Here is a 12,228-nt window from a genome sequence, read left to right on the forward strand (position 1 = left end):
CCCACCCTGTGCAGCTGGCTTCAGAGCTTTTTTTGCATCACAGGTCATTCTTTCATAAAACTGGCTGCATATACGTGAATGTCTGTCCAGAGAAGAACTTCCCAGAAGAAGGACAGCACGTGCAATGGCTTGAAGGTTTTTAAAACAGGTCTGGGTGGCTCAGTAACACTGAGAGTTCATTGTGAGAAAAAGGTTGAGTGTGTTGAGAGAAGATGAGACCAGAAATGTAAATTCAGATGAATTTGAGAAGAGCTTCTACAGCACTTTGAGGACTTTTTCCTGTGCACAATGCCATCCAAATCTGGATAATTCATACTTGGTTTACAGCCTGTTTTTGTTGCTGACTACCTGTATAAGTTTGTATAAACCCCTTAATTATTCTGACATTAATTTACCCATCTATAAATGATAGAATTCATATTAAAACTCTTTCTCTCTCTGTTTTATGTGTATATGTGTATAAAATATAACATTTATCTACCTACATACATATACACACATTCACATATATATACACACACACAGATATGCAGACATATACATATAATGGGAAGGAAAATAATAAGTAAATTTTAATATGACCATAGATATAAATTCCTAGTAATTCTTTTGAATATAAACATCTCTACAATTTCTGAGCTTTCCAGGTGGATCTATCACCATTGGTCTCACTTACTCTATTTATGCAGTGTATTCTAGGCTTTCTTGATCTTTTTCTTTTCTTCACTTAGTGCACTCTCTCTGCAACTATTCTGACCCCATAACATCTACTAAAATTATGGCTATCCATGGCCTAGTGGTTAAGTTTGGCACATTCCACTTCAGCGACTGGGTTCAGTTCTCAGGTGAGGACCTACACCACTTGTTGGTGGCCATGCTGTGGTGGTGACCCACATACAAAATAGAGCAAGACTGGCACAGCTATTGGCTTAGGGTGAATGTTCCTCAAGCAAAAAGAGGAAGACAGGCAACAGATGTTAGCTCAGGGCAAATCTTCCTCAGCAAAAAATAAAAAAAATTATGGCTATCCCTTAGATTACAGCATAAACTGTTTCTCCTCTAAGAAATCTTCCATGTATCCTCACAATGAATTTAGAATCATCTTTCCTCGAATCCCCAGAGTACCTTTATGCTGTTTGTACTTATTCTGTCTTCACTTAGAGTTCTCTGTGAGTTAGTATTCCTTACTAGACTATCAGCTACTACAGGAAGGGATAGTTCCATACTCATATTTGTTACTTTCTCATACACTTTCCCTAGTAACTTCAAAATATTTTGTACATAGAAGTTGTTTAATAATATTTTAAGAAATTGTATTGAATGTATAATTTGGATCATTTGGTGGAGAAAGCTATACCGTTATTTATCAGTGCTTAAATATATGAAGGGCTTCACTGAAATTAATTTTTACACATAAAGAGGAAAATATAAATAAACAATGGCTATGTGGGAAAGGAAGAAATTCTCAGCAGATTGCAATAGGGAGAGGGTGCATATTCTTCTCTAGAGATTTCTCAAAAGTTTGTTCCCATTGTACAAACTAATCATCCTGCATTCCTTTATCATAGTCCATCTTCCTTGTGAAGTATAAATTTGTACAATGTAGTGTGTGCACAGAGTGCTAAATGGAAAACCTGAAGGCCACTCTTCTAGGACCAGATCTTCCTGTCCATTATAGCTTAATTTGAAAAAGTAACTTAGCCTCTTGAATTCTCATGTCCTCTTCCATAAAATGGGAAAAAGAATGCCTGTGCTTTCCATTTGATAGAGCTCTTTTAAAAATCAAAAATGGGGCTGTCCCCATGGTTAAGTTTGGCATGCTTCACTTCGGCAGCCTGGGTTTGGTTCCTGGGCATGGATCTACACCACTTGTTGGTGGCCATGCTGTGGCAGCAACCCACATACAAAATAGAGGAAGATTGGCACAGACGTTAGCTCAGGGTGAATCTTCCTCAGCCAAAAATTAATTAATTAAATAAAATTTAAAAAGATTAAATATTTAAAAACAAATCACATATTTTATTCTATCTGATTCTTTTAGTTTCCTAAATATGTAGTGGAGATCAATCCTCCATAACTACAGTCATGCACGGCATCATGATGTTTCAGTCAACAGCAAACTGCATATAGGATGGTGGTCCCCTAAGATTAGTACCATATAGCCTAGATGTGTAGTACACTATACCATCCAGGTTTGGTGTAAGACATTATGTGATGTTCGCACAACAACAAAATCACCTAATGACACAGTTCTCGAAATGTACCTCCATCGTTAAGTGATGCATGACTGTATAGGCATGTTGTTTGCTGTGTGTAAAAATCCATTCTCTTCTCTTATGCGATTAACTCTAATTTTCATTATAAAATACAGCACGGTAATCATCTTCTCCAGGAAGACTTCAGAGATGCCCCACTTGCAATATGCTCTACCACAGCCCTTCTTGTGTGGGATCATAATCCTTGATTTAATTTTCAATCTCCATCATGATGATGCAAAATCCTTGATTGCAGGAACTAAAACTTATATAATCACTAAATCTTCAACACATTGGTATTCAGTAAATGTTTATTGGCTGCATAAACTTTGAGTGACATCTCAGACTTGACTCAATCTCCTATGAGTTGGGTACAGTGATCTCCTGGTTTGAAATTTTGTGAAAATGGTGATCCAGTTTCATAAATTTGACAGTCGTAGACATTGAATTTGAGGTCTAGTAGAGAGCCCAATGCGTATTTATGAGGGCAACTTACCTCCAGAAGGCTTTTCTTTCTCTATTTTGTTCTACAGACACTTCACAAAATATTTCTTATGAATGATGGAGAAAAAACAGAAGCTTGGACACAGGGCCTGCTTTGTATAAAGGAATGCTTCACTTGGTAATTTATTTTTCTTAAATTTCTCCTTAATCCTGTTTCAATATGCTAATCTCCCTTGTTTCTTCATCAGGCCTGCTTTAGAATTGTTTTATATACAACAGCCTCCCACTCTGGAGAAGTGACTAAACTTTAATGGTGCCTAAGTTCCCCTTGCATCAATTTATTCAAAGACACAAAAATATGGGAATGAAATAGTCCATAAACATAAAATACGTTATTAAATGGCATTATTGTCATTGTTATTATTCTCCCATCAAACAAGGAGATGAAGACCTGAATTGCACACCATATGGTAATTGCTTGGAAGATAACCACAACTTACGGTCACACCTTCAGCATCCAACGACATTGTTTGCTGCATTTCAGGTGCCAGTGTGGCGGAGGGCCAGCCCAGGAAAGATGAACTGGCAGAGAGAGAATGACAGACATTAGGCATAAGCACTTTTCATGTCAAGCCTTTGGCATGCTCATTGTCGAAAAAATCTGTTCTCAGAAATGCCTTCCAAAATATGCAAGTTATGCTATGAAGGCATATGATAACTTCTGCCATCCAGGGATATGTTAATATGGACCATCCTGGGATATGCCAAATCATAGCTAAGATAACGGGTGATTCCAGATGTCTGTCCAATTCTCTTCCTACTGCCCAAGGGAAATTCAGAAATTAAAAAATCAAAGTTTATATGGAATTTTTCAATGAGCAATGACTTTCTCTACCAGTAGTCAATTTCGAAGGAGAAAAAAACAAGTTGAACCTTTACATTTTAGTATGTACAAACTTCCATTTTTAGGATCTGTATTTAAATCATAGATTGAATTCTTTCCCTTCCCAACAGTAACAGGGTAACAGCATCAGTAACAGTATTAAGGATATTGAAGGTGAGATTCCTACTTCAGATGGCTTTTAAAATACCTTAGTTTGAATAGCATTGTTCAATTTACTAAATGTTATTTCACACATTATGTTAATCATTTCCCATTTTCTTTCCAGATACAGCATCTCAAGGAAAGAGACAAATGACTTTCTCAAAGTCACTCAACTGTATTTTAATAAGGATTTCAATCTGTTTCCTGTTTTCAAGTCAAACCATCTCTAGCAACTTTGGCTACGTTAATGAACTATCATTTATTATCATTTTCTTCTGGGAACCAGTTTGGTAGCTTCAATATTATTAGATTTGGAAATCTAACAAATGGTATGCTCTTTATAAATTATAAAATATATTTATGGGCTCATGCTATATCTGCTTGATTTAACAAATGATAAGGATGATTCTTCCATATTTCGAAAGTGAAAAGATTTAACTCTATAAAAACGCTCAAAGCGTAAAACATGCCTATAACACAACTATTTCTCCAGAAGATATTTTTGACTTAGCTTATGTGCCTGCCTTAAGAAAATGAGCAAATCAAGCTCTCTTCTCTACAGTGAGCTAGACTTTCAAGATGTATTAGAACCTTAAATGTAGAAATACTCTTGGGATCTGTTCAGAACAGTAGAAATTTCAATCCAAAAGCACAGCTGAATATTCACAGAGCATTTTTATTTATCCAAACTTGTCCTTGGAAAACACAATTTTGGAATGATCACCATAATATCTTGGGCAGCAAAATTATCTTATATATAAACGTTTTGCTTCTGTCATAGCTGTTTTTGTGTTATATGTACACACAAATGTACATGGGAATACGCATATATGAGACTCAAAACACATTTAGAGCTTTAATTGTATTTTATGAATATTATACTATATCCTGGCTAAAAAAGCTTTCCTAATGAAGAAAGGCACAAGAAGGTATCACTATACTAAAGGCATTTATTTACCTTCTACTGTGAACTAAGCCCTAGCCTGGGCACTGTGGTTGTTAGGAAAAAACCAAAAAGTATTTCTTAAGGACTGTGCACTTTGGCAGGGAGAACCAAGGAATACGTATAAGAAATACAACACAGGAGTACGTGCTGGATAAGGCACTATAGGATCAAGCTCTAACCCTCATTGTGATTGTATTTGGAGACAGGGCCTATAAATTGGTAATTACAGTTAAGTCAAGTCATAAGGGTGGGGCTCTGATAAGATAGGATTGGTGGCCTTATAAGGAGAGAGGCCAGGGAGCTCTCTCGTGCTTCTTCTCTCTGCCATGTAAGGACACAGTGAGAAGGCAGCTGTCTGCAAACAAGGAAGAGAGCACTTACCAGTATCCGAACCAGCCAGCACCTCGATTTGGACTTGCCAACCTCCAGAACTGTGAGAAAATACATCTCTGCTGTTTAAAACCCCCAGCCTATGGTATTTTGCTATGGCAGTCCTAGCCAACTAAAACAGACTTTATCACTGAGAAAATCACTCATTGACTAAACTCCCCTTTGCTTACTCCACTCCAGCCATATTGACCCCTTGATTTTTCTCATATGTGCCAGCCGGACTCATGCCACATGTCTTTGGTGTTGCTGTATCCTCCTTAAATAGCATGGCTCACTCCCTCACCTTCTTCGAGTCCTTTTGAAACTGGCACCTTCTTAGTGAAGACTTCACTCAACACCTTAAATTGCAGGCCCCTTCAAAAGCCCCTCTCCATTTTTCCTGTTTTCCTCCTTTACATTTATATTCAGCTTATATACTGTATATTTTACTTGCTAATTTCAACTTTTTTTCTCTCTCCTCATTGGAATGAAAGTAACGTGATAGCAAAGGTTATTAACTGTTTTGTTAATTGCTATGTCCTCAGTACTTGTCACAGTATATGTACCCAATAAATAGAAATCATGTTAAATATAAAGTTCTCATAGAGCTTATAAAATTACAAGGGAAAAGAAGAGGTTAATAAAGGTTGGAAACCAATTGCAAAGGAGCCAATGGGATGTTACAGTATATAATTCATTCCCTGATTCAGCAATCAGTTCTTGAGCATATACTATATAACTGCTACTGGGATTACTGACCTTTAGAAACTCATAGTCGCAAAAGAAAGAGAGAAAAATGGGATGAGAAAAAGGTGGAAGAGAGAAAGAACAGAAAAATAATGAAAGGAGAATGAATGCTTGGTAGATAATATCTTCTCATTCACTAGAGTTATAAAAGTCAATTAAAAGATCATCCCTTGCTGTTATTGTTTTCTTTTCAAAACCGTATTAAAGAATATATGTTGTGTGTGGATAGAATGCCAAAGGAAAGGGAAAAGGGGAAAGGATGAAAAAGAAAATTATTTTTGTATCACTTACCAAGTTTAGATTTACTTCTTGATATGTATGCAAAATCATAGCTAAAATTGCAGCAAATGATGTTAGGAGAAGGGGGAGGGAATAGAAAACCCTAAATTATGTACATAAGTAAACAGTCAAAATGACTAGCCAAAATTAATATAAAAAGACTATAGAAACCAAGAGCAAATTGAACATCTGGTATATCAAGTTAATAACTATGTTCTCACCCAAATGCATCCCAGGAAAGACAACTTTCAGAGTGGGAATTAAGGTCATGAAGTGGATGCTCTCAAAATTTCATTTCATTCACTTTGGAAAGGATAAACTAAGATTAGCATAAACAGATTTAACATACCATATACTCTCCTTCTTGACATATATTTGTTATTATTCTTTCAATCCTTGTCCTTTTGGAAATAGAAAGCTTTATGGAGATATAGTAGGAAGAAAAGCTGCTTAATGGGGCACACTACAGCAAACATTATTGATCAATTTTGTTTTACTTGTAAGAATGATTGAATGAGCAAGTAATTGAGATGTCATTTTGTAGCTTGAACATTTTATTTTCTAGAATGTGTGTTTTCTCCGAGAGAATTTATTTGAGAGAAAATAAAGAGCCAGAGATGATGTATTGAACGGGAAAAACATACCATTTGACAAGAAGATTTGTCTAGGTCACCCTCTTGATTTCACGGCACCATTTTGTATTATCAGTGGTGAAATTTTGCCAGCTCAAGGCTAAAGCAAAGAGTCTCTTCCAGCGTCTCCCATTTTCCCTTCCTTCCTAAATATTTTATTCTATTCCATCAAACCACTTCTTTCTGCCTCTCCTGGTGCTTTGTAACGTCTTCCTCACAACTTGCTCTAATAGAAAAATTTAATAAACTCATTTGTATTGTGGTGTAAATAATTGGTGAGATTTACTTTAAGTGTGGACATTGTCTGCCTACATCTTATTCACCTGCAAAAACACATGCAAGCATCCTCAAACAGCTATGTATTTCAAGAGAGGTAAAGAAGATGAAAGAATGATGCTTAGTAGTAGGCAAAGTTTATCAGGGAGGAGATCTGCATTCAGGCGTTGACTCTCCTTTACCAGCTGTGAATCCTTGGGAAAATCAAGGATTTGTAACTTCTCTGAAGCTCGGTTTCTTCATCTAACAAAGGGTAATAGCGTATTACCATCAGGTAAAATGTATTGTTTAAATAAAATCTATATTTTTGTAATCTATAAAGCAGTATGTAGTAGGGAGCTGTTATCACATAAAAAAAGCATTAACTACTTGTTTTGTCACGTATCAATGCTCAAAACCAACCATCAACATTATGTGTCCAGAGATGATACTGGATATCAATTATTTCCTGTAGGTTAACAGTGTGAAACTAGGGCAAGAGAGAATCATTGCCATAAGAATTCAAGGGATTGAAATAGTTTTCTTGGATGAAGTTCCTTATCAGTAAAGACTTCGCTTAATCAATGGAAAAGGACTTCAATTTGCAGAAAGATATAATTGAGAATATTTTCATAAAAAATAAGAGCATGTGGGTTTCTTTAGGGTTGGGACAGATTTGTATAAGAGTCATTTTGGAAAATGTGGAGAGGAACAATGCACCTTAGAAGGATTTGAATCCAATTTATAGATTTTAATTTTATCTTATAAGCAAGAGAATCCTCTTGACAAGAGTAATGACATAAGGTACATAAGCTGGTTTAAATAGACAGAGACTAAAAGAACCAGGGAATCCAGTGTGGAAGCTAATTTAATTTCCCAAGGATGCAATAATAATAGATTCAATTTAATAAGACGTAGAAACATGGGGAGTCAGGTTTGTAGACAGAGAACAGGAGCAATGAAAATGGAAGAGAAACTTGATTAGATATACATTGAATTAAAAAAATGAGAGGTCTGAATGAGAGTGATGAAGCAATAGTAACTCTAAATTTAGCACTCTTAGTACCCATGGTATAAGTCTTGTATTTTGATTCTTCATTATGTAGATAACAATAGTGAAGTTCAGAAAGTCTAAACAATTTGCCTGGGTAGCAGGACAACAATTTTAGGTAGGTTTTCCACTTTTCAGCTTATGATTTTTTACATTTCCACAACAACAAAAAATTCAATCCTGGAATAGTAGGAATAGAGAACCACTTTCAACTGAGGTAGGGTCATACAAGGACATTGTTAATGAGTTTATATTACACAGGTTTATTTTGATGTGAAAGAATATTGAAGTGGAAATTGCCCACAAGCAGATAGAAATAAGAGATTAAAACTCAGAAGAGAGATTAGCAATAAGAATATGTAATTGAGCTTAATTTAAATAGGCTTTGGATCCCAACCCTCAAAATATTCTCACTGGCATTTAAGGAAATTATGAAATTGATCATGATAATGTAAGAGGAAGTTGGAGTACTATTGCTGGAAAGTTCCTGCCTCCCTTAAAACCATTCAGTGTCTTCCCACTACTCATAAAATAAAATTCAAATTTGTTAAAATAACTAAAAGCCTATCTATTATCTAGCCCCTTCCTATCAGTCTAGGTTTATCTCTTACCACTCTCTTATCCCCGCTCTATGATCTAAACATAGGAAAGTATTGTATACATGCCCAGCATGGTGGATAAAGGACAAATTTCTGGAGGTACTGTCTGAATTTTGACTGATATGTGGAGTGACCTGGGAAGAGTTGTTGGGAGTAGGATGAAGATAAGGAAAATAGCTTCCATACAAAAGAAGGATCAGAGGCAAAATCAAAGGACATGAGAATGTCCTGTTCAAGGACATTCTAGAGACTCAATATGACTACTAGTCTCAAGCGAAAGATGGGTGGTGATAGGCATAAGAAAGATCATGAAGGTCATGAAGGTGCATCATGAACCATTTTCAAATGATTTGTATTTCTCCCAAAGAACATCAAACCCACAGAGATTATGTCATATGTTTCTTTGGGCTCTATTCCAAACCTAGCATTTTGCTGTCCACAAAATACTTCTTATTAAATGTTTATTAAATGAGTGGAAAAACATAGATTATTTTAAGGTTCCACAATTTCTAATTCTTTCAACAATTTAAAGAATCACATATTCAAAACACCATGATTTTGATGATTTGATGATCTATTCTGCTTGGGGTCTAGTATGGACACCATGTCCTTATGAATCATGTATTCCATTTTCAAGGTGTTCTATTCCCAAGAAAACCATCCCACATTGATCGCTACCACATTTTTAATGGATATTTTTATAATCAGCTCAAGTAATTAAAAATTGTATTCCTAGGTGATGTTTATATGTTTTAGTTCTTCCCTAGGCTACGAACTTCTCAAAATCTTTCTCTGGTTTTTATGTTCTTTCATCTTTTTTTGCACAGTGCTTAGAAGATAGTGGGAATTGAATAAGTGTGTGTTGAATAGGAGAATTTAAGAAACTATGTGATCTCTTTCTGGAATAATGGTAGAGCCAATAAGTGGTATATGAGAGAAAAAAATGATCAACTAAATAAACATTAAAGAAACATTTATTGATGACATATCTTGCACTCAGTCTTGTACAAGTCACTGAGCACATTAAAACACAATATCACAACATCACAGGCCTCCATTAGCTTAACATTTAGTGAAAACTAATGAAGAAATTTAAGAATACTGTGAGGATATTGGGTGAGATGTTAGTTACCATAAATTACTGGGGAAACTTAAGTGAAAAAATTAAATAATAATCAAAGAGTGAAAACATTAAAAGGAATACAGCTGCTCAGCCTGAGAAGGAGATTGTACTCATGGGAATTTATATGGAAATAGTTTTTCAATAGAAGCTTAAACAAGACGAAACTATCTAAAATTTAATAATTTCATATATTTTCAATCAAACTGAAAGAAAAATAAATAGTTATCAGGAAATGTGATAGATTATTTTCAAAAATAACTTCTTGGAAGTCCCTGAACTCCAATTTTTCTCCCCACGAGTCTGCAGAAATATGTTCAGCTTTCTTGACCACTCAGCTGTACATTTAGGAATTAAAAAAATGACTGGAGTGAAAAGGCAATGCCAGAAGCTGGCCTCACCTTTCTAGGTTTTACTTTTCTCCAAGTTATTGGATCCCCAAATTGTTGCTTTTTGGATATTCCCTATGTTTTCCTACAGATTTATTCTTAATATTTTTTCAACATTTCTGGTTGTTCTCAATTAGGAATCATAGGAATCATAGTTCAAAACATCTAGTCTGCTACTGCTGGGAGAGATACTCCTCAATGACATTTTTAAGCCCTTGAATTTCATAGAATTCTCGTGCTAATAGTTCCAGGGACCAGACTCAATGCCTCAGGATAAGGGCATCCTACCTTTGGGATAAAAGAATCAGTTAGTGGCTCTAAGAGAAAACTAATTATCTGCAGACAGAATCTTCCCCAAGAGTTTATTCGGAATCATAATTTACTTTCACAGCCGTTGTCAGTGAGTAGTAATTCTATTTAGATTTCCATCAGTCTCTATCTTTAATTCTGTTTTTGCCAGAAAAATCTTTTGAAATCCAAACTCCTAAACCCTCTCTAAATTCCAGGAAGCAAAACTGGACTGGAGCAAATGTTTTGTCTTCAACGCCCTGATAGCTCAGGGTTCTAACGCCATGCCTTTGGCTCCATGTTTATATCCTCAGGCACGCTTGCTCCATCTCCTGAGTGTCCAGGACATTTTAGTGCCCATATTTTTCACCCGTAGATTCCATGTTCTTGAATTTCTTGAATTTCTTCCTTTCCTTCTCTAAAAACTGTTCCATCACCTAGTAATTTGGGGGTTTGATTTGCTTTTCTTATGAGTGACTATTGTACAAAGCGCAGGATGACTAGCATCCTTGACTTCTGGGGGCTAAACAACAGTAGAAATTTTCAGACATTCTTTATAGTAGATATTTTGAAATTGTCTACCCTTCTAACTTGAAATGCAGGTGTATTTTAAGATGATGTAGTGTTGAAGGTGGGGATTAGATACAGTTAATTAGACTTTCTAAAATGCATGGCTTTTTAACTGGGATTGCATATTTGCTTAAGTTTCTCAAAGTAATAATGTCTCTAAACTCAATAAAATGAAAGGAGAAAATAAAAATTTCAAAGTTCTTCTTCAGTGTTACAGTTATATTATACACTGTTAATTCCAGCACTTGTACAACAGCCTTTAGACAATCTCAAGTATAAAATGACCTTTCTTAATAGGAAGAAAAGGTGATGCACCATTGCTAAGGCCAACTTCTTGAAGCATGGATGACTAGTGATCTATGCTAGCAAGATATGCTGGGCTTGCAAATATTATTCTAGCCTTTCTTTATTCGTTTACATTTTCATTTATAAATGTATACAATTTGCTTGGTAGAGCAGATCAAAGAGTGTTTCTTGGCCAAATTCACATCTGTTTAAAAATAGATCCAGTTTCCCAGGAATTTAGTTGAGGTCAGATAAAGTACTAGATTGGTTTAAAGTAGTGATCAAAAGAAATAAATAAATTTAACGAGTAGGTATATCCATTCAGCTTGATGTCCAATTTGTTATACATTATGGTTATATGAACAGGAAAGTAATAATTTAAAGACTCCAATATGTACTACTGGCCAAAATGGATAAAAGACTCAGCAGAAAAAAAGATTTGCTATATCAGCAATATTTTGTTTCCTTTCTCTGTACTGAAAACAGCTCAGTGCTCGTTGGCATAAAGTGAAAAAAGGCCTTGAAAAATATATTCCAACTTCAAGAATAATTAACGATTTAAAATTTAGCCACACAGTAAGTAGAATTTAAGTCGCTTTATTAAAACCAACAAAGAAACAGGTATTTAAAAGGTTTAGTTATTATTGGCAATGTAAGGAAGTAATTGGGGAAAGGAAAGGATACCCTTTTTCTCAATGGCAATCATCAAAGGAGTTGCTCATATAGGTGGATACAATTGAAATTTGCCAATCTACACTTAGAAATTAATAATGAAATTTATACTAAGTTCATCACGAACCTCACTATGTTTTTAAGGTAGAGCTTGCTAAACAGCATTTGCTATTTTTGTGCAGGGCATGGAAACATTGTTAAAAGTATTCACGATTGCACATTAATGCTTATGTATGGAGGTAGGAGAGACTGTTTATCCTTTCATTGCTATATTATTTTGAA

The 12,228-nt window shown here is 35.2% G+C and overlaps 1 long non-coding RNA gene across 2 annotated transcripts in view; it reads left to right on the forward strand.

Annotated features, from left to right (window-relative positions):
- The window catches only part of LOC139084542 (uncharacterized), a 100,770-nt gene extending 93,784 nt beyond the window's left edge, over positions 1-6,986 (forward strand). For both annotated transcript variants that reach the window (XR_011541998.1, XR_011541999.1), the window contains exons 2-3: positions 2,789-2,877; positions 3,869-6,986. This is a non-coding gene — a long non-coding RNA (uncharacterized lncRNA). The remainder of the gene's footprint in view (positions 1-2,788; positions 2,878-3,868) is intronic.
- Positions 6,987-12,228: the final 5,242 nt, after the last annotated feature.

This window comes from Equus przewalskii, chromosome 7 (genome assembly GCF_037783145.1).
Source record: "Equus przewalskii isolate Varuska chromosome 7, EquPr2, whole genome shotgun sequence".
In the NCBI taxonomy this organism is placed as follows: Eukaryota; Metazoa; Chordata; class Mammalia; order Perissodactyla; family Equidae; genus Equus; species Equus przewalskii.